At 47.0% G+C, this 20,842-nt stretch overlaps 1 protein-coding gene across 2 annotated transcripts in view; it reads right to left on the bottom strand.

The window, feature by feature from the left end:
* The window catches only part of CCDC181 (coiled-coil domain containing 181), a 65,029-nt gene extending 44,781 nt beyond the window's left edge, over positions 1-20,248 (bottom strand). The window contains exon 1 of one of the 2 annotated variants that reach the window (XM_075589427.1): positions 20,091-20,244. The gene's annotated coding sequence lies outside the window, so the exon portion shown is untranslated. Of the gene's footprint in view, positions 1-20,090 lie in introns of both variants that reach the window. The other variant, XM_075589429.1, reaches the window with a different exon arrangement.
* Between the last annotated feature and the right edge of the window lie 594 nt (positions 20,249-20,842).

Raw genomic sequence — 20,842 nt, forward strand, 5'->3', positions numbered from 1 at the left:
AATATGTACCCCCCAAAATGGCGACGGGAGCACCCATACCTCCACACGTGGCCACTCCTCTGCCCGGAGATCGCTGAAGACTGCGTCCGGACACAGGTCCAGTACCAAACCCCAGCCACCTCAAAGAAACCACAGCGACTGCGGGACCCCGAAAAGCTGACTCCGGTACCTTACAGAGGATCATGGCTCCCTCCCAGATGAACAGCGTTTCAAACTCCAAGGATCCCTCAAGATGGCGACGAGTGAGTCCATTCCTCCCCACATGGATCTTCTTCGCCCCGCGGCTGCCTGGATACCTCCGCAAGATGGCGTCGGGGGAGGACTCATACCAACGAGACGCTCCCCGCCGCCCTAGACGAGCACTGGCTGACGTCATCAGAAGGCGCAACAGGTTCCCACCTGCGACGATGGATTCACCAGAGCGGGACTACGGCTGCTCGCGAGGATCATCAGGCTCCACCCAACGTCTACCTTCCGGTCATCCCTTCTCCGCCCACCCCTGGTCCCTGGTTCCCGATCCCGGTCCCCCCAGCACTCTCTCCCCCCGCGCCCGCGGGGAGTCCTGGCAGCATGCCTCCCCTTGCCCACGATACCCGGACCCCTGCCCTCCCCCCCCACCCCCCCAAGCAAGAACCCGGTCAGTACAAACCTGGGCTGACACCTCGCAGATGATAACTGGAAGACCGGGTTGGTACAGCTGATGCACTTCAGCGCACCCACCACTGAGAGACTTATCATCACAGCACATTATTCTAGATGTGGCCCCTACCTCCCCCCCTCCCCATCCCCCTTGCCTCCCCCTCCCTTCCCCTTTCCTCCTCCCCCCCGCCCTCCCCCCTCCCCCCTCTCCTCCCCTTCTCCCCCCTCTCCTCCCCTTCTCCCCCTATCACTACCTTCCTCCCCCCCCTTTCCTCCTCACCTCCACTCCCCCGTCCCCCTTACCTCCCCCTCCCTTCCCCTTTCCCCCTCCCCCTCGCCCCCCCCCCCCTTTTTTTTTCTCTTCCTCCCCTACCCCCTCCCCCACTACCTCCCTTCCCCCCCTCCCCCCCTTCCCTCCCTTCATGTACCTACCCCCCCCTCTACGAAAGCTGCTCTACCTACACAGACGTGGAGCACTCCCATGCTAAACCACCCTGGAGCTCACCTGCTCTGCAGGAGCCAAAGAGATGCTAGTTTTCCCTTTGCAATGTATAGAAATTTGTATATGTCCAATTAGACTAATAATGCACACACTATGTTTGCTTGATATGTGGTATATTGCATGAATTGTATCTGTTGCAGAATATGTATGTGAAATGCCTCTTCACCTCCCCCACCCCCCCATCCCCCTCCTCCCGCCCCCACCCCACCCACTCACCCCCAACCCCCCCCCAGTACACCCCCCCCTGCCTCCCCCCCCAGCCCCCCCCTCTCCTTCCCTTTCCCCAGCCCACTCCCATACCCCTACAATCAATCTCCCCCCCCCCACCCCCTCCTCCCCCACCCACGGATCACCTCCCTGTTGAGACACACTTGATTTTCGCCGCTCCAAGGAAGCCCAAGAGCGAGCTGCTTTTGCTCAAAACTGTATATAACCAAACTGACTAGATCTGTATACACACTGCCCACCTAATACGAGGCACAATGTTTGTCATGATCATCATGCAGGAAATATGTCCGAGTTGTTCTCCCCCCCTCTCACCCCTGGTCTCCCCCCCCAACCCCCTCTCTCTCCACATCCCACACCCCTTTCCCCCCCCCCTCATCCACCAATCCTTCCCCCCCTCCACCCCCCCCCTCTCCCTTCTTTTCACCCCAAGGAACACCCCTCGGAGGAGACACACCCGAACCTCACCACCCCAGGAGAGCCCAAGAGATCACAGGTTCATTCTAACCTTGTATACACCTAACCGAACTGCCAATGTACACATTATGTTTGCCTGATATGCAGCATAGATGCCGTGTGCAAATTAAGCGGGCTCTGTCCATGAACTGTCCCCCTCCCCGCCTACCCCCTCCTTGCCCCTCCAGAATATTCACCCCCACGCACCCCCGTCCCTCCCCCCTCCACCCACTCACCCCCCCCCCTACCGACCACCCTCAGTACTGGGCCACCCAGTGCCTACCCCCTCCCCCCATCCCCCCACAACGCCCACACAGGATAGTAGTCCACCTATCTGTGACACCCACGAGTTAGATGTTTCGGCAGTAACTCCCAATAGCTAAGGGTCTCTCCCCAGCCCACCTTTACTGGAGACTGTCGTCGGACCCGCCCCACTAGGGTCTTAAACCACCCCAACCGGCCTGTAGGTCAGATCGGTTTCATACTTTTCAGACCCCAATTGGGTCTACCTTCCTCCCTTTATCCCCACTGATCCTATCCCAGCGGATCCCCTCCCACCCTACCCTCCGCCCCATTTGGCTGCCCAGCCACCACTTTTACTCAGAGTTTACAAATAGCAAACGTCAATACCAATCAGAATGTCCCACCAAAAAGCTCTAAAGTTTATTTCCCTAAATGTCAAGGGTCTCCACAATACCAAAAAAAGACGCCTGGCCCTACAGGAGCTTAAGAGGTTGTTTTCCTCCAGGAGACACACTTCACGTCTCAGGAACCGCCCAAAACATTCCAGCATACGTATCCGTTGAGCTACTTCTCTTCATACAGCAGTAAACGCAGAGGGGTTGCCATTCTGATTCGTCAGGGCACCCCATTTAACCTAACTAAAATCCAGGCAGATCCAGAGGGAAGATTTATTGTGGTCTACGGTTCACTCTCAGGCTCGGCAATCGCCCTTATTAACCTATATGCCCCAAACGAGAACCAGACAGATTTCTTAAAAACAGTTCTGGATGAAATTGACCCCCTATACCTATCATCGCTACTTATTGCAGGCGACCTAAATATGGCTCTCAACCCCAAAGAAGATAAATCAAGCCTCCCAGGGCGACAACACTCCACCCAGTCACAAAGACTGGGGAAAAAATTCAAGGACATTATGGGGGACTTTTCTCTTTTGGACATTTGGAGAACACAACATCAGGGGCAAAGGGATTATACCTTTTACTCGGCCCCTCACCAGACATATTCCCGTATAGACTACTTCCTTGCTACCAAGAACATTCTAGAAGCCGCCTTAGATACTGACATCGGCCCAATCACGTGGTCAGATCATGCTCCTATCACCATGACCCTGTCCATTCCTTTCGTGAAAACAACCTCATATTGCTGGAGACTTAACGACTCCTTACTGAATCACTCGGAGACAGTACGGGAGCTCAAAAAATCCCTTAAGGAATATTTCCGGTTAAACACAGGCACTGTTGCCACTCCAGCAAGCCTGTGGGAAGCCCATAAGGCGACAATCAGAGGACATTTCATCTCGATTGCCTCTCATCGGAAAAAAACTAAACTTAAACAAACCAAAGAGCTAACAGACAAAATAATCAGCTTAGAACAACAGCATAAAAATAACCCCTCCCGGAAAATTTACAAACAGTTGACTTCCGCCAGAAGCGACTTAAGAATAATTCAAATGGATAGTGTTGAAAAAGCTCTTAAATGGATGGGTCAGAGGTATTATGATAAAGGGAACAAGGCCGACAGACTTCTTGCTAGCAAGCTACGAGGCATACAAAAAAGATCACAAATAACGGTGATCCGGAATAGTGCTGGTGAGCTTCTATATAACGAAAAAAAAATTGCAGAGGAATTTACTAAATTTTACTCTAAATTATACAACCTAAGGGCTCACTCTGCAAGCCCAGACCCGAAGGAGCTATCGGCTACCATTGACTACCTAGCTGATTGCGACCTCCCATCATTAACAGAGGAGGAAATCCTTCTCCTGAACGCCACAATAACGGCGGAAGAATTAGAAAGGGCCGTCAAGGCCTCCAAAATCTCTAAAGCACCGGGCCCTGATGGTTTCACGAATGCCTATTATAAGAAGTTTCTCCCCATTCTGTCCACCCACCTTTTACAATTGTTCAACTAATTTCTAGAAGGGTGTCCTATCCCATCTTCAATGTCGTCCGCCAATCTGGCCATAATTCTCAAAGAAGGTAAGGACCCCACACAATGCGGAAGCTATAGACCAATCTCACTGTTGAACAATGATCTAAAACTATACAGTAAAATACTGGCGAACAGACTTAATCCAATCCTCCCGAGACTAGTACACATGGACCAGGTCGGGTTTGTCCTGGGCCGCCAGGCCTCAGACAATACCCGTAAAATCATTAATTTAGTTGATCATGCCCATCTTACAGACTCACAAGCTATGCTATTAAGCTTAGATGCAGAGAAGGCATTTGACAGAATCGACTGGCTATTCCTAGACCAAACATTACAAAAATTTGGATTCAGGGACTCTTTCCTTAAGGGTGTCCAGGCGCTCTACCAAAATCCATCCGCCTCAGTTAGACTATCAGGTGGAGGATCGGAACAAATCCACATTCGAAATGGCACCCGACAGGGTTGCCCCCTCTCCCCTCTCCTTTTCGCTCTCACGATTGAACCACTGGCGACCAAAATAAGACAAAATCCGAACATCCAAGGTATCCCCATTGCCACTGAACAATACAAAATTTCCCTATTCGCTGACGACATTATCCTGACCTTGACCAAACCCCTAACTTCCCTCCCCAACCTCCAGATGGAACTGATGGAGTTTGGAAAGGTATCAGGGTATAAAATAAACAGCGATAAATCAGAGGCCCTAAATCTTAGTCTACCCGACCCCGTAGTCAAACTTCTTAAACTAAATTTTAGCTACCGATGGTGTCCCTCATGCATTAAATATCTGGGAATTAATGTATCTAGGCACTATCGGGACCTATATAGGGATAACTACCCGAAACTATGGGACCAGATCAAAAAAGATCTAGATCGGTGGGAAGGTTATCAGATCTCATGGATTGGGAGGATGATCTCTACCAAAATGAATATACTCCCAAGAATGCTGTACCTATTCCAGACGCTCCCAATCCAGGTCCCGGCCGCCGATCTAAAATATATACAGAATAGACTACTCCACTTCATTTGGCAGGGTAAGAGACCCAGGGTCGCCAGATCAGTCCTGATGACCACTAGATCCAGAGGAGGGTTGGGGGTACCTGATCTATATAAATACTATCTAGCCGCTCAGCTCAGGCAGGTAGTAATGTGGAACTCAGACCCGACCCGATGTTGCTGGGTGGGAATGGAAACTCGGTATGCCAAATTGCCTTCTCTGCAAGCCTGCCTCTGGAGCCTGAACAGAGGAGATGGCCATTTACACAATCTTAAGCTACAGGCCTCACGATTCACGTGGGACACCTGGTCCAGATGCAAACATAAATTTAACCTCTCCTCCACAAGCTCACAACTCACCCCCCTCGTTAATAACCCCAAATTCCCTCCAGGTTGCGGATCTAAGCTGTTCGCCCACCTTCACACACGGGGTATAGAGGCGATTGCTGACGTACTGAGCCTAGGGAAGCTCCTGAGCTACCAAGAACTGAGGAACAAATTTAAAATCACAGAATTGGACACCTTTAAATATCTACAAATTAAAAATTTTGTCAGAGCTACTTGCCCTCATCCAGAATACCCCACTCTCACTACGTTTGAACACCTGTGTGAGGACAAGTCTTACCAGAAGGGACTTATCTCGGATATATACAATATCTTAATGCGCTCAACGTCCCCCACACAGCACGACTACATGCTCAGATGGTCAGCCGACCTAAATGTTAATATCGAAAGAGAGACTTGGGAGGAAATCTGGCAGGCAGCCTCAGAAACTTCCCTTTGCACCACAATTAAGGAAAACATTTATAAGATCATGTTTGGCTGGTATCTTACCCCAGCACGATTAAACCAGATCTACCCTCTGGCATCAGACCAATGTTGGAGAGGCTGTGGTAATAGAGGGGACATGGCCCACATCTGGTGGACCTGTCCAGAAATTGTGAAATACTGGGCCAAGGTCCAAATTCTGATAAAAGAGGTCACCGACCTAGAAGTTCCTATTGAACCACTGACCTTCCTGTTGGCTGCACCCATGCCGAATATTGTTCGGCCCACCAGGAAATTAATATCCTTCATTCTCACTGCGGCGAGATGCTGTATTGCGGCCTCCTGGAGGAAAACAACTACGCCTGCGCTAAACACGATTAAAAAAAGGATTGGGGAAGTGATGACTATGGAGAGGCTCACAGCCAACATCAGACAAAAAACCCCGGCCTTTGAGGCTATCTGGGAACCCTGGTCCCATCTTACTAGAGCGCGCCAACCAACCCAGGTGGGCGGGAGGCCCACTCCCCCTCCATAAGGGAAAACTCAAACGACTCTCACCAGAAAAGCCTTAACAGCCAAATGGGACGACAAAACCCCTCCCCCCTACCCCCCCCTCCCTCACACCCCCTCATCTCTCACACCACCTCCCTCTCTGCCTTCCCTCTAAGAAGGCACTCCCCTTTTTCTCTGACAACTTAGGTTGCCATTCTTTTCCCCCCCCAAAAAAATATGTTTTGGAAAATTGTTAGGCTATGATATCTGTCAGGACTGTTGTATTATCTAAATGCCTAATAAAAACATTGGACAAAAAACGATTTGATCCTTAGCAGGTAAAAAAGCAGGTAGCAAAGGAAACAGGCATTTACATGGGTGAGAATTGCTGTATCACAACCAGTATAGTATCAAAGGGGCAAGACCGCACAGTGGGCAAAATGTTTTTTATCTCCTCCATCTGGGTTGATCCTGCTCCTTCCGGATTTTGGAGGAGATATTCAGTATTAGAGGACGTTTTGGAAACGGGTCCTTACCGGAGGTCTGAGCAACTGTCATCCCAGTAATAATGATCTATTCATGTTGATTTTATTCAACTTTACTCACTTATATTGATTAGTGTGGGAGCGCTGTCCAATTCTTTTGGTGTGTGGTTTCCAAAACGTTTTTTAAACAAATTATCAATGTAATATCCTTCCTTAGAAATACACTACAGTATTCTCCTATGGCAACACTTTCACTTATTTGCTTCTTCTGTAAAAATAAGTCACTTCACATTTTATTTGGGTCTGCTTAATTTGAATGTTATCTGTTAATTACTGTTATTTCCCTTTACTCTCTTAAAACAACAAACAACATTTGCTGCCATACAAGCATACTTTGTCATGTATTCACTTCAAATCAACATAACACCATAATTACCTGTTTGCACTGTTTTGCACTTTGATATACAGACCCCATATCAAAATTACTGATGAAAATCCCTGCATGCAGTATATAACAGTTTACAACCAGCATTATCACAAAAGCGAGAAAGTGACATTTGTACAACCACTCCAAAGCATTTGGTTACCATGGAGACATTAAAAGTTTAAAATGCATTAAAAAAACAAACAAATATGTATGAATTGTATTCAAATGGAGTCAATCACCTACATTGAACCTACAGAACATGACATTGCCATTATTACACCTATAGGAGACTTTACTTTCATTCACTTTAATGTGAATGAGCTTCCTTTTACAAGGTAAAGTTCTCAACATTTAATGAAACAATCCTATGACTAATAATTATTGTTATGCATTTTTAATTGGCTACTTTTGGTTCACAATTGGAATGTGTTAGCCTGATCCCATCTGTGTATAATAGAAAAGACGTATGAAAAGTATTGCATTATTTTTGATACAGTAAAAGCTATATATGGAGCCAACTAAAAAAATGACATTCCCTCCGCTCTAATCCCTCCATAAAAATATTCTCTATGTACATTATTCTGGACCCAGGGTCATGTCTAGGATATGAATGGACCCAGATAGCTTCAACTCAGCCCCCTTTCCAAAGCACACCAAGTCCTGTTATATTTCCTTCACTTTATTAGAAAAGCAGCAGCGAATACAGGCACTTGTGGATGTAATGTTGTGTTGGGAGAGTGCTTCTCTATAGGTGCTTCGTAGTTAAGGGCAGGTGAAAAGGATTGGGCCTTGCTGGGAGGAGGGTAACATAGAAGGGGTACTCACTCAGCCAGTGTCAGGAAGTAAAAGACAGTGAGGGGGATCTGGGAAACAGGAATAGTCTAGGGACAGACCAACTGTCAGCAAGACAGGGGGGAGGGCAGAATAGCGCATTCTGAGAAAAGATCTCAGGGGTTGCTGTAGCAACTCACTGGCTACATGCTCAGAGGCAGAAAAGCCAACATAGTAATATATCACACAGGCACAGTGTGTGTGTGTAGAGCAAATACATACAGCTGAAACTAAGGAGCTGACAAGCAGAAGCTGCAAGGGGGTTCAAACAGAAATATGATTCTTGTTCCATGACACTCCCCACATGGTATCTGGAGATACCACTATATAACTGGAATATGTGGAACATATGTGCAATACAAACATACATAATAATGCAAAATTCATCTCCACATAACGATGTGATACCGGCCGGTACCACTGGCTTCAAAGTCTTTTGGCAAAGTCTTTTAGCAAAGGATGTTGAGTGCATGCACTGCTCCAGGTTAGCTGGTTGCACCACAATGTCTTTGTGCAAAAGTCTCTGGCACTATTTAGTGTTTATTTGTAATCCTTCATGTACCCCAACGAAATTGGTTCCGCAGTCGGAGCGTATTTGTTTGACTGGTCCTCTGATGGCAAAGAATCTTTTGATGGCGTTTCTTGGCCGTATATTCGTGAGTAACACAGATACTTGAGGCCTTGTCTCCATGTCCTCCTCTGGATCCACAAGTTCAAAGTCGTCGACTGGGGTTGGTGGCGTTTCTGCAGGCTGCGTAAGAAACGTTGGTCCTGTGAGCCACGACGTGTTCTGTAGTTGCGCTGCGGGCACTGATCTGGTGGCATGGTCTGCAGGATTTTGGTCTGTGGGCACATTGTACCATTGTCCTGGTTGGGTTGACTTCCTGATTCTTTCTACATGGTTGGCCACGTACTGTATACGTAGAATCTTCTTTTCTTGTTACATATGTAGCCCAGTACTACCTTGCTATCTGTGTAGAATCTGACAGCATCTGGTTTGCAGCCCATCTCGTTTTCGATGAGTTCTGCCAGTTCTACTGCTAATACTGCGCCACATAGCTCGAGTCTGGGTATAGTGTGGTCGGGTTGTGGCGCCAGTTTAGCTTTGCCAAGGACGAACCTGATATGGTAACTTCCATCCACGTCCGTGGTTTTTAACTAGGCCACCGCTGCTATGGCTTTTGTAGAGGCATTGGAGAACACGCAAAGCTCTTTGCTGTGTGCAGCGGTGAGAGATATATGTGAGTAGGGGCGTCGGATCTGAAGTTGCTCTAGGATCTTAAAAGAATCCTTCCACGTTTCCCACTCTTTCCGTCTTTCTGGGGGTAGTGGGGTGTCCCAGTCCTGCTTCTCGAAGGACATTTCTCTGAGAAGAGACTTCCCTTGTATGGCGACTGGAGCCACGAATCCCAGCGGGTCGTAAAGATTATTGACCGTGGACAGGACCCCGCGTCGGGTGTAGGGGTTTCCCTCGATGGACACCTGGAATGTGAATGCGTCTGTTTTGAGATTCCAGCTTATCCCCAGATTCCGCTGTATGGGAGGCGTGTCGGTCCCCGGATCCAAGTTCCTAAGGTCGCTTGCGTGGTCGTCTCTTGATGTCTGGAATGCTGTGCACCCTAAGTCCTCAGAACGTTTCTCTTGCACGAGAACGTCTCCACGTATTTTGGTGATGTATTTTTGTATCTCTTTGTTAGTTGCTTCCAGGGGGTTGTTTTCTCCCTGGACATGGCGAAGAACAGTTTCTTTTGCCCTTGTAAATCCTTTTGTGAAATGTCTCTGTAACTGTCTCTTTTTAGGCATGTGAGAGGACAGTCTTTTGTCCCTGTAGTTTCACCTGCAGGGCGCAATCTTTTGCGGCTATGCCAGCTGTGGCGGTTGGCTGCTTTGCCACTTGGTATTGTGCGGAGAGGAATGGCTGTACGTCATAGCTGTGCCATTGCTTGCAGGAGGACCGTCCGATTGTTTATTGTCTTTTGGACGATCCCTTTGTCGGGCACCATGAGGAGGTTACTTTCTTCCTTCAGTGGAGTCGACTCATCATCCTTAGTTGTCTGGACTACTAAGCATCCTAGGCCATTGTCACATACCCCTGATGTGAAGATGTTTATGTTGATCTCAGGAGTATGACCTTGTCTCTTCTCACTTGGCCCTCCTGTCACTAGGAGATGACCAAGACATGGTTTGGAGAGGGATGTGTGTCCACATTCTGTTATCACTGTTCTGCGGGCATCAACATAGTCTGGTCCGTGCCCTTTGTCAGTGCACACGTTGCCCACTATCACCCATCCTAAGTCAAGCCTTTGGGCGAATGGAGCGTTGTGGGGTCCGTTGCGCTGTTTACGAACTTTGTGCACCCTCAGGAGCAGCAGCAAGCAAGATCTTGGCGCCTTGTTCTACCGGCGGGATGTAGTTGGCTATTCCTCTGAGGTGTGGGTGATGGCATGCCACGTCTGGTGTGGGAATCTCGTCCCTGTTTTCAGCCATGTAGTTGCACTCGATGAGTGTGGGGAGAGCTATCTTCACTCTGTTGTTCACTGAACGTATAATGTAGCCATTCGCTCTTCTCCCTGTTGTCTCAGTTAACTCTGCACAGGTTCTGAGGGTGTAGGGTGAGGCATTGTCTTGTGCGTTGAATAAGTTGAAGAATTCCGTCTTCGCCAATGATCTGTTACTTTGGTCGTCGAGAATTGCATACATCCGGATAGCGCTCTCAGGTTCTCCCTGGGGGTGCACTGCGACAAGGCATATTTTGGAGCAGGGCCCTTTGTCACTTCCTTTTCCGCAAACCTCGGTGCACTGAGACGTGACAGATGTTGGCTCTCCTTCTCCTTCCTCCCCGCCATGCTCCGCTACGGAGGATGGGTTGTTGAGTTGGTGGAGTGTCAGCGCCTCTGGATGTAGAGATGTTACGTGCTTGTCACTTTTGCACACTACACATTTGATGGCTTCTTTACAGTCTTTGGCTAGGTGAGTCGTGGAATCGCAGCACCTGAAGCAAACTACGAATTCTCTGAGTAACTTCTTGCATTCCTCTAAGGACTTCATCCTGAACACAAAGCACCTGTTAAGTGGGTGTGGCTTCTTGTGTATGGGACATTCCCTGTTTGGGTCCCTTGGTTTCTTGTCTCCGGCGACCGACTGGTCGGGAGTTTTTTGAGTCGTGGGGGACATGTCCGTCCTAGGACCGAGATAGGTGTTCTAGCATTACCGTATCTTGCCGCTGGCCTTTCATTCCTCAGGTTGCTTGCACTGTGTGTGGTCTGCGCACCTAAGATGAAACTGGGATTGTTTCTTGTCCTTGCCGCTTCGCGGATGAAGCTCAAGAAGAATGATAAGGGAGGGAAGGCGACTTGCTTCTCCCTTTTGTATTTGGAGCCTTGTGACATCCATTTTTCTTGGAGGTTGTAGGGTAGCTTCTCCAAGATGGGTCTCACTCCACAAGCTGAGTCTAGGACATTGAGACCTGTCAGAGATTGGTCTGTTCTTGCAAACTCCAGCTCCTGCAGCAGATCCCCGAGTTCTCGTAACTTTGAGTAGTCTTTGGCTGTGATTCTAGGGAAGTCTTCAACTCTCTTGAAGAGCACGTCTTCGACTGCTTCGGGGCTACCGTAGCACTCCTCTAGCCTTTCCCATACCAAGTCAAGACTTACTTGGGGGTGGTTCATGTTCGCTGCCCTGAGTCTCTTCGCATGTTCTATGGATTCTTTCCCCAGCCATTTGGTTAGCAGGCTGAGTTCTTCCCTTGCGGAGAAGTCCAGACTCTTGATTGCATCTTTGAATGTGGACTTTCATATTCGGTAGTTCTCAGGACGGTCGTCAAAGTTGGTAAGTCCTGTTTGTACCATGTCACGCTGGATCATGTACTGGCCCATGTCTGTCAGGCCTGATGCATCGGTGTGTGTTGGTCGCGTTCTGAGGTAGTTGCCGGGAGGGTCCTTGCGGTCGCCTCTTCCTTGGCGTGGACGTGTGATGACTGCTGGTCAGTGTGAGGGGCTGTGTTTTCCCGTGCGGGTGTACTTGGATTGCGAGCCTGTTGTAGTGCATCCGTGTATGCGCTGGCGTGTGGATCACTGTTGCGGCTGTGGCTATCCCAGGTAGCGTGTACCCTTGAAGGAACAGCGTCTTCTCCACGTGGATCTAGCAAGTCTTTGGTGTCTGTGGAGTCACTCCCGTCGTGTTGAGATGGTGCGTTGGTATTCATGCCGAAGAGGCTCCTCACATAGTCCTCAGTGCGTTGGACTGGATCCTCTGAGGCTATCCTTATGTACGGTCGCTCCCCGCTGTCTTGTCTCGCAGCTGCTTCTAAGACTTCGGCTTGGGCTATGGCGGCGGCGTCCTCTTCTTTGCTTAGAGCTTCTAGATCCGCGTCCAATTCATCCTTCCTACGCGCAGTGGCGGTATTGGCGGCGGTGGCAGTGGCAGCGGCGGTGCAGCGGCATTGGCAGCATTCTGCTCCTCCTCTTCTATGCGCGCTCTTTCTGCCCTTACGGCTGCCTCTTTCTGACCATATTCGGCCCTAGCACGTGCGGCCTCTGCGGTGGCTCGCGCTCGACACGTTAGATTGCGCTGATCTTGCTGACCCTGATGAGTGCCTGGATGTGCTGGAGCGCTGCGATGCAGTCTCCAGGAGGAGCTCTTTTCTCTCGCTTTGGGCATCTGTGATGGCGGTCTGCATGATGCCATCAAGTTCTAGGTCAATCGCCTTTTGCAGGTCGCGTTCCCGCAGGCTGTCTTCCGTGTTAGTCCTTGTCAGATAGGTGAAATATGCTTGTGACAGCGCTACATAACGTTTGTGGCATGACTTAATCTGAGTAATAGCTTGCTTGATCTGCCTTTCCTGATCGCTAACGTCCGCGACATTACTCATTTCAAGTTCAGTGTTCTCCCAGGCCCTTCCTAATTGGCGCGGTGCGTGTCAATGTCTGCTTCATATTTTTCGCGGGCCTTTTGTGCGAGTGTGACTATCCGTTTAGGCCTTGCGTCTGCCTGCGCCTGTGGCAGTTGTGCGGCGGTCTCTGTGTTTGAGTGGTCACTCTCCTGCGTTGTGTCTGGTGGGGATCTGAGTTCTGCCATGCTGTAGGTGTATGTAGGCCTTTAGCCTCTCAGATGATGCTGAGTGGTATCCTGCAGCGTTCAGCGTAGGGTTAGCTGTACTCACAGGTGTCCGGTGGCTCTGACCCGTGTCCTGGCAGTTGTCCGGTGGCGTGGCCCTTGGTGGCGCTAGCCATGGGAACGTGCGCAGGGGTAGGTTAGATGGTAGCTCCTCACTGTGTAGCTGTGCAGAGGGTGGACTCAAACAGAAAGGGCAATCAAAGTTCTGTGTATAGTGCATAGTCTGTCTGCAGTGCTGCTGCCTTGTGTGCAGAGTTTGTGCTCTGTGGTATAGAGCCTGCTGCTCTGTTTGGCAGTGTAAAGCTGCTTGCTGTTTGTAGAGCTGTTTTCCTTGAACTGGTGTGCAGAGACTGCTATGTATCTGACAGTGTAAATTGCTTGCTTGTCAGTGTGCAGAGACTGCTCTGTATTAGCATAAAGGCTGTGAGTAGCAGCTTCTGTGTGTGTCCCCAAAGCACACGGTCTTCCTTTTCACTATTCTGGACCCAGGGTCATGTCTAGGATATGAATGGACCCAGATAGCTTCAACTCAGCCCCCTTTCCAAAGCACACCAAGTCCTGTTATATTTCCTTCACTTTATTAGAAAAGCAGCAGCGAATACAGGCACTTGTGGATGTAATGTTGTGTTGGGAGAGTGCTTCTCTATAGGTGCTTCGTAGTTAAGGGCACAGAAAGTGACATTTGTACAACCACTCCAAAGCATTTGGTTACCATGAGACATTAAAAGTTTAAAATGCATTAAAAAAACAAACAAATATGTATGAATTGTATTCAAATGGAGTCAATCACCTACATTGAACCTACAGAACATGACATTGCCATTATTACACCTATAGGAGACTGTCACTTTAATGTGAATGAGCTTCCTTTTACAAGGTAAAGTTCTCAACATTTACTGATACAATCCTATGACTAATAATTATTGTTATGCATTTTTAATTGGCTACTTTTGGTTCACAATTGGAATGTGTTAGCCTGATCCCATCTGTGTATAACAGAAAAGACGTATGAAAAGTATTGCATTATTTTTGATACAGTAAAAGCTATATATGGAGCCAACTAAAAAAAATGACATTCCCTCCGTTATCCCTCCATAAAACACTTCTCTATGTACATTATTCTGGACCCAGTGTCATGTCTAGGATATGAATGGACCCAGATAGCTTCAACTCAGCCCCCTTTCCAAAGCACACCAAGTCCTGTTATATTTCCTTCACTTTATTAGAAAAGCAGCAGCGAATACAGGCAGTTGTGGATGTAATGTTGTGTTGGGAGAGTGCTTCTCTATAGGTGCTTCGTAGTTAAGGGCAGGGGAAAAGGATTGGGCCTTGCCGGGAGGAGTGTAACATAGAAGGGGTACTAACTCAGCCAGTGTCAGGAAGTAAAAAACAGTGAGGGGGATCTGGGAGACAGGAATAGTGTAGGGACAGACCAACTGTCAGCAAGACAGGGGGGAGGGCAGAATAGCCCATTCTGAGAAAAGATCTCAGGGGTTGCTGTAGCAACTCACTGGCTACATGCTCAGATGCAGAAAAGGCAACATAGTAATATATCACACAGGCACAGTGTGTGTGTGTGTGTGTGTGTGTGTGTGTGTAGAGCAAATACATGCAGCTGAAACTAAGGAGCTGACAAGAAGCTGCAAGGGGGGGTCAAACAGAAATATGATTCTTGTTCCATGACATACATTGACTGCTCCCCAATGCTTGTGGTGTATTTTGTAGGAGGAAAATTATCACTTGGATACATTGAAGTCCATGGATCAAATTCTGAAGTCTGAAGCGGCTGCTTTCCGATGAAAATTCCAATTCACGTCACTGTCGTTGGAAAGTGGCCCAAACTGTGGCTTCTGTCTTCATTGAATTAGCTCCTATGAAGGTCTCCAGACTAAAAACAGCACCGGAATCGAACAGAAAGTTCCAATGCTTTCTATAGGATTTTTTGCACTAGTGTTAAGCGCTCGTTGATGCCAAAGGATACATATAGTACTGTAAAGGACTCACTTCAAATCAACATAACACCAACATAGCCTGTTCTGCACTTTGATATTCAGATGGACGTCCATAAATGAAGGATTTTAATGTCATTTACTTTTACAAAGTACATATTTCTTACAAGTACAAGCTATTCGTTTGTCTGATTACATACAGTAGGTGCATACTCAATATAAAGCCATCAAAGCAATCGTTGTTAGAGACAGACAATGCATATCGCGTTAGTATAGTCTGCACAAACTTGCAATGCCACTTCCACTATGAAATGTGAACAGAATTGTTGGAAATGAATTGTTATTGAAGACCAAGGGGATATTTCTCAAAATAATAGTTGCCTCAGATATCGCATGCAGTGACCATTCAAAAATGCTCCAGAGAAATACAAATATATTCTAATTATTGATAATTAATAAGAATATAGGATTGTCAAGTGTATTACTACTGTGAAGCGCAATGTACATTAATGGCGCTATATAAATAAAGACATACATACATACATACATAGAATTCAGATGTGCTTTATGTGGGCTATGTACAGTATCATGCTCATGAAAAGTGCATCTAGAAGCACATCAAACTTTAATTAGCTTGAAGATGGATGTGTCACTGCTAAGAAACGCGTTAATTACTTTTTCAACATTTTACATAGATGTGCTTGGTGAATTAAACTAAAACTTGGCAGAATTATTTATTGTACAGTAGATGAATGAAACAAATATGACAGCCTTAGAAGCACAATTGAATACATTCTGTTTTAAAGGAGCAATCCAAGTGGGAGAGTTTCTTTGTGTATTTTTTTAACACAGCATTGAATAGTGGGTCTCGGGAGCTGAACCCTATTCATTTCGGCTCCGTGGACCCCTTTGCTTCCATAGATACTTACCTCCAAAGGGGATGTCGGTATCTCCTGCAAGCTTAAAGCTCCCGCGTTATAAGGGCCAATAGGATGCCACTCCGATGATGTCCCGGCTTTCTATTTTCCCCGAAGGACGCAGGAGCTTTGAAAAGCGGCCATTACATGAACCCTGCTAGCCAAGTGGCTACAGGCACCCTCTATGGAGGTCTGTATCTCCGGAAGCACGGGGTCCCCGGAGCTGAAATTAATGGGATTCTGCTCCAGAGAACCCCTGCTTCAATTCTTATCTTAAGAAAGAAAAAGAATTGCAAAACAAATCAGGCGATTGGAATGACTTATCAAAGGAGCATTTGCTGTCGTTTTTATTTTATTTTTAATATAGGTATGAAGCATGTGGTGTACGGAGCTTAAACCAGGTTAATTTCAGCTCCGGACCCAATACTTTCCGAAATACATAGTGAAGAAGAAATATCAAAAACCTGATCTAGGAGAATTTCATATACAGTAACTACTCCCTGCATCCTCATAATAACACCACCAATTATAAACTAATACAGGCAATGTAATACAGATTCACAGTTTTGGAGGTCTTAAAAAATTTATTTAGGAAAACCTACCATTGAAATCATTGGGATGTTTAATTTGATAGGGTTTATGTTTTAAAGTATCTCCCATCGGCACAACCGGGGCTAAACGGCATGAGATTGATCAAAGTCATATTGATTTCTATAGGATTTCCACAGCCTGGAGACTGGGTAATATACATCAAAGTCTGCTAGCAGCAAAACTGTGGGAACAGTGGAGCATAAAACGCAATAGACTCCTTTGAGTGAGTTAATACCTAAAAGCAGGAGTGGCCAACTCCAATCCTTAAGGGCTAGCTACAGGTTAGGTTTTAAGCACAGCACAGGTGGCTCAACCAGTGGCTCAGTCAGAATGATTGAGCCACCTGGGCTGAAGCAGGGACATCCTAATTGTGGGATTTTAACACCAATGGGAATTTCTTCTTTGATACATCTACCGCAGTACTTTTGTATCAGTATTTCTCTAGTTTCACATCTGGGAGACTTTGATAAATGACCCCCATATCTCCCAGTGTTTTTGTGCAAGTACCCTCAGTCCCCAAGGTGATTTTCACAGCTACCTATTTCCTTGAAAACAACTGCTCCTATTTAACCCCCCGCCCCCCCTGTGTTTTGTGTATTTTCTGAATTGAAGGGTCTCCCGGAGGTAAGACCAGGGAGAGTTGTGCTCGAAAATACGCAGTTTAATAAAAAAAAAAAATACAAGGATACAAAACATTCACCACATAAACAGATTGCAGCCTATTCAATAAACTATTCAAGGTACAAAACTGGAGAAAAAAAATGTTTTATCAAACAGAAAAAACCCACCTCACAAATATATACTATACCAAAAAAAAAAAAAACAACACCCCCAAATACATAACAACTTCCCATCCCCCAAATACATACCATAGCAACCCCCCATCCTCAAATACATATCAAACTCCCCGCCCCCAAATACATACCAACTTCCCATCTGCCAAATACATACCATAGCAACCCCCCCACCCCCAAATACATACCACCCCCCTATTGCTCAAATACATACCATACCAACCCCCCCTCAAGCCCCATACATACCAAAAAAAAAAAACTCACCACCCAAATACATACCAAAATCTCCCCCCCCCCCCAGCTGCGGGCCTCCCTCACTGACTGTCCCACGTGCCAGCATCATAAGCTCAGCGTGGCACAGTGAGGGAGGTCTGCAGCTGTGGGAGAGACGGGCCCGGCGGCAACGAGAGGGCTGGCAGCTGGGCAAAGAAGTTGATTTGCCCGGTCACTGGGCCCCCGCAGCCACCGGGCCCGGGACACTTGTATATGGTCTCCCAAATATTTAGGAATATCGGAATTCGAACCATGTTGTTAATTATGACTATTATGTTAAGAGTTTATGTGGCCCACACATTAGAGAGACCTATGTATTTGTTCTATAACGATGTATTTTATTACTATCACCTGTATGTACTCACGGACTTCATACTATATAAGGGAGTCTTTCGTATTGGTTTTCCATACCTTGATGCAGTCACATGGTAGTAACGAAACGCGCAGGGTTCAGTCTATGAGACACTGATGTCCACACATTACTGAGAGAGAGGTTGTCCCACTGCTGGCATGTAAGAGAGGAGTTTCCCTGATTTGTTACACCAGGCCTCTCTCTCACATTGGTCTATCATCTTGCCGGTGCATGCTTTGGAGCTGGGGGTATTTCCACACCCCCGCGAGCATATCTCTGCAGTTTGTTGCTTCGGGACCCTATCATCTGTTTTTGCACTTGGACCCTCACCTGGTATTGTACAGTAGTGCATAAAAGTGTGACAATTTAATGTTAAAATGAGAGTAACAAATTACACTCACAAACAACGAAGATTTAATAGCATTTGGGTGTGATATATTCACCACAGCAGCAACATCTGGATATCAAGGACTGCTCAACAATATCTATATACCTATATCTAATATATATATACCAATCTATCTGTACACAAAATCACCTGTCTATACACACACTCACCCACACACATATATCTGTCTATACGACTACACATATCTATCCAGTACATATAATTAAATAAACATCACCCAAGCCATGTGGCTTAGAAGAAACAATACAGTAAAACGAGGTGAATTGAAGTAATCATAAGGGTATAAGCAGTCAGGAACAACCAACGTTTTGGTCTGTTAAGGCAGGGGTGCGCAAACTTTCCCCCCTGCGCACCCCTGCCTACTCTCCTTACCAGCTCGTGCCCCACTCCTTTCTTGTCTTCGGCGTCAAATGACGCAGCGGGGTCACGTTCCGTGTTACGGAAGACAAGGTATGAGACATTGAAGAGGCCTCACGCGATCCCCAGGCATTTAATTTAAATGCTTGGGGAAGAGCACAGGTCCTCTGCAACCACCGCACCCCCCTGAAAAATATTGTGCCCTTCTGGGGGGCGCGCACCCCACTTTGCGCATCCTTGTGCTAAGGGATTTTCATCAGGACCGACCCTGCATACTAGAGGTGCACACAGTAGTAGACAATTACACAGACGTTCTTGCTTTATCCATTGTACCATCGCCAGAAGAAGAGATCAGTGTAACTCGAAAAGGTCGCACAAATAAAAGCATTTCGTTACCCACAGAACGGTATCGTCTATTAATTTCTGATTTTATTTATATATATATATCAACATCTATATATAGATGCTGGTCAGAAATCGTATCACACAGCAGATGCTAATGCCAATTATCGACTATGTAGACATAGTATATGGCTCGGCACCTCAAACCCACCTTAGCAAACTTGACACCCTCTACAATTCAATTTGTCGTTTCGTTCTCCAATGCAACTACAACACACATCACTGCGAAATGCTCAAAGAACAGATTGGTCATCACTAGAGTCTAGGCACAAAGTTCACCTTCTTGCCTTCAAATACTTTCTGGGCAAGCTACCCATCTATCTGAACAAGCTCCTCACCCCTACCACACACTTATCATCTGAGATCTGACTCCAAAAGACTGTTCATGGTCCCAAGGCTCAACATAGTATCCGGCCGTTCCTCCTTCTCTTACCGTGCACCCCACAACTGGAACAACCTACCAGAGACTCACATCCACCACCAGTTTAAGTTCTTTCAAAACTAAGGCTGTCTCATATTTTAATCTGGTCTGTAACTGTTACATACGCCTATAATATACATCTTCTCTAACTGTGCAAGCAATGTATTGGTATTGTATATAATGTATACCCTGTTCATTTATGTAACTGTATTTGTAACCATGTATTATTTGTCATATTAACTATGTCCAGGACATACTTGAAAACGAGAGGTAACTCTCAATGTATTACTTCCTGGTAAAACATTTTATAAATAAATATGAGATATCGCGTGTGTGTGTGTGTATAACTGCAATTCTTTAATTAGAGTATGTAATACATATTACCTGTCCCAGTACTAAGAGACCACATATACTGTCACTTTAGCCCTGAGCATGAGAGCTGCCATGGTAACAGCCAAGCTGCCTCACTCAGATTTCCCTGACATAAGCCCCCCCCCCCCCTTCATCCACGCACCTCAGGACCCTCACACCGCGCAGACGGTCTTCCCTGCAGGAAGCAGCCTCTTCAACCACCCGCCTCCCGGGAGTGGGAACACGGGGCCGGCGGTGAGCCGGCGCTGATCTATTGTCAGCTGCGCATACACCCGCTCTCCCCCCCTCCCACCCCCCCCGTCACAGCAAAGCCGCCGCGTTACTATGGAGACCGAAGCCGGTGACTCGAACTCCACACAGCTCACCAGTGGTGTCCTCGCGAGATCCAGGGTTTAGGGCGCCCTGGTTGTTTGTGTTACTGTACAGATCTCCTTAGTGATGGTGACTGTGCTGGCAGTGGGGATTATTACAGATCGCATTAATCTCATGGCTGCCCATGGTCCAGATGGAGGGAGGCTGGGGAGCTGGGTGCAGTAAACCTCATTGTAATGAGGATGCTATGCCTGTAACAGGCTCAAAGGGAGAATGTGCTAAAGACACACAGCAGATCCTAGTGCAAAAGTGGCACACAGTTTAGGAAAAGGAAACTGTGTATTTGGTTTCGATTATTCGTTTTCCTTAATAAATATACAGTAGTACACTTTGTTGCTGATGTAGTGTGTTGATTTCACTCCAGATTTGCAACTGGGAGACGTTAGTAAATAGTCCCAGACATATTTGTTGAACTGCAATAGTGCCGATGCGATCGGGGGCTTTTATCGCACTAAAAGTCCCATTGAGTGCAATGGATGTTTCTGTGTCATGGGACTATTTGCTAAAGCAGCGTTTTCCAAA

This window comes from Ascaphus truei, chromosome 3, assembly GCF_040206685.1.
Source record: "Ascaphus truei isolate aAscTru1 chromosome 3, aAscTru1.hap1, whole genome shotgun sequence".
In the NCBI taxonomy this organism is placed as follows: Eukaryota; Metazoa; Chordata; class Amphibia; order Anura; family Ascaphidae; genus Ascaphus; species Ascaphus truei.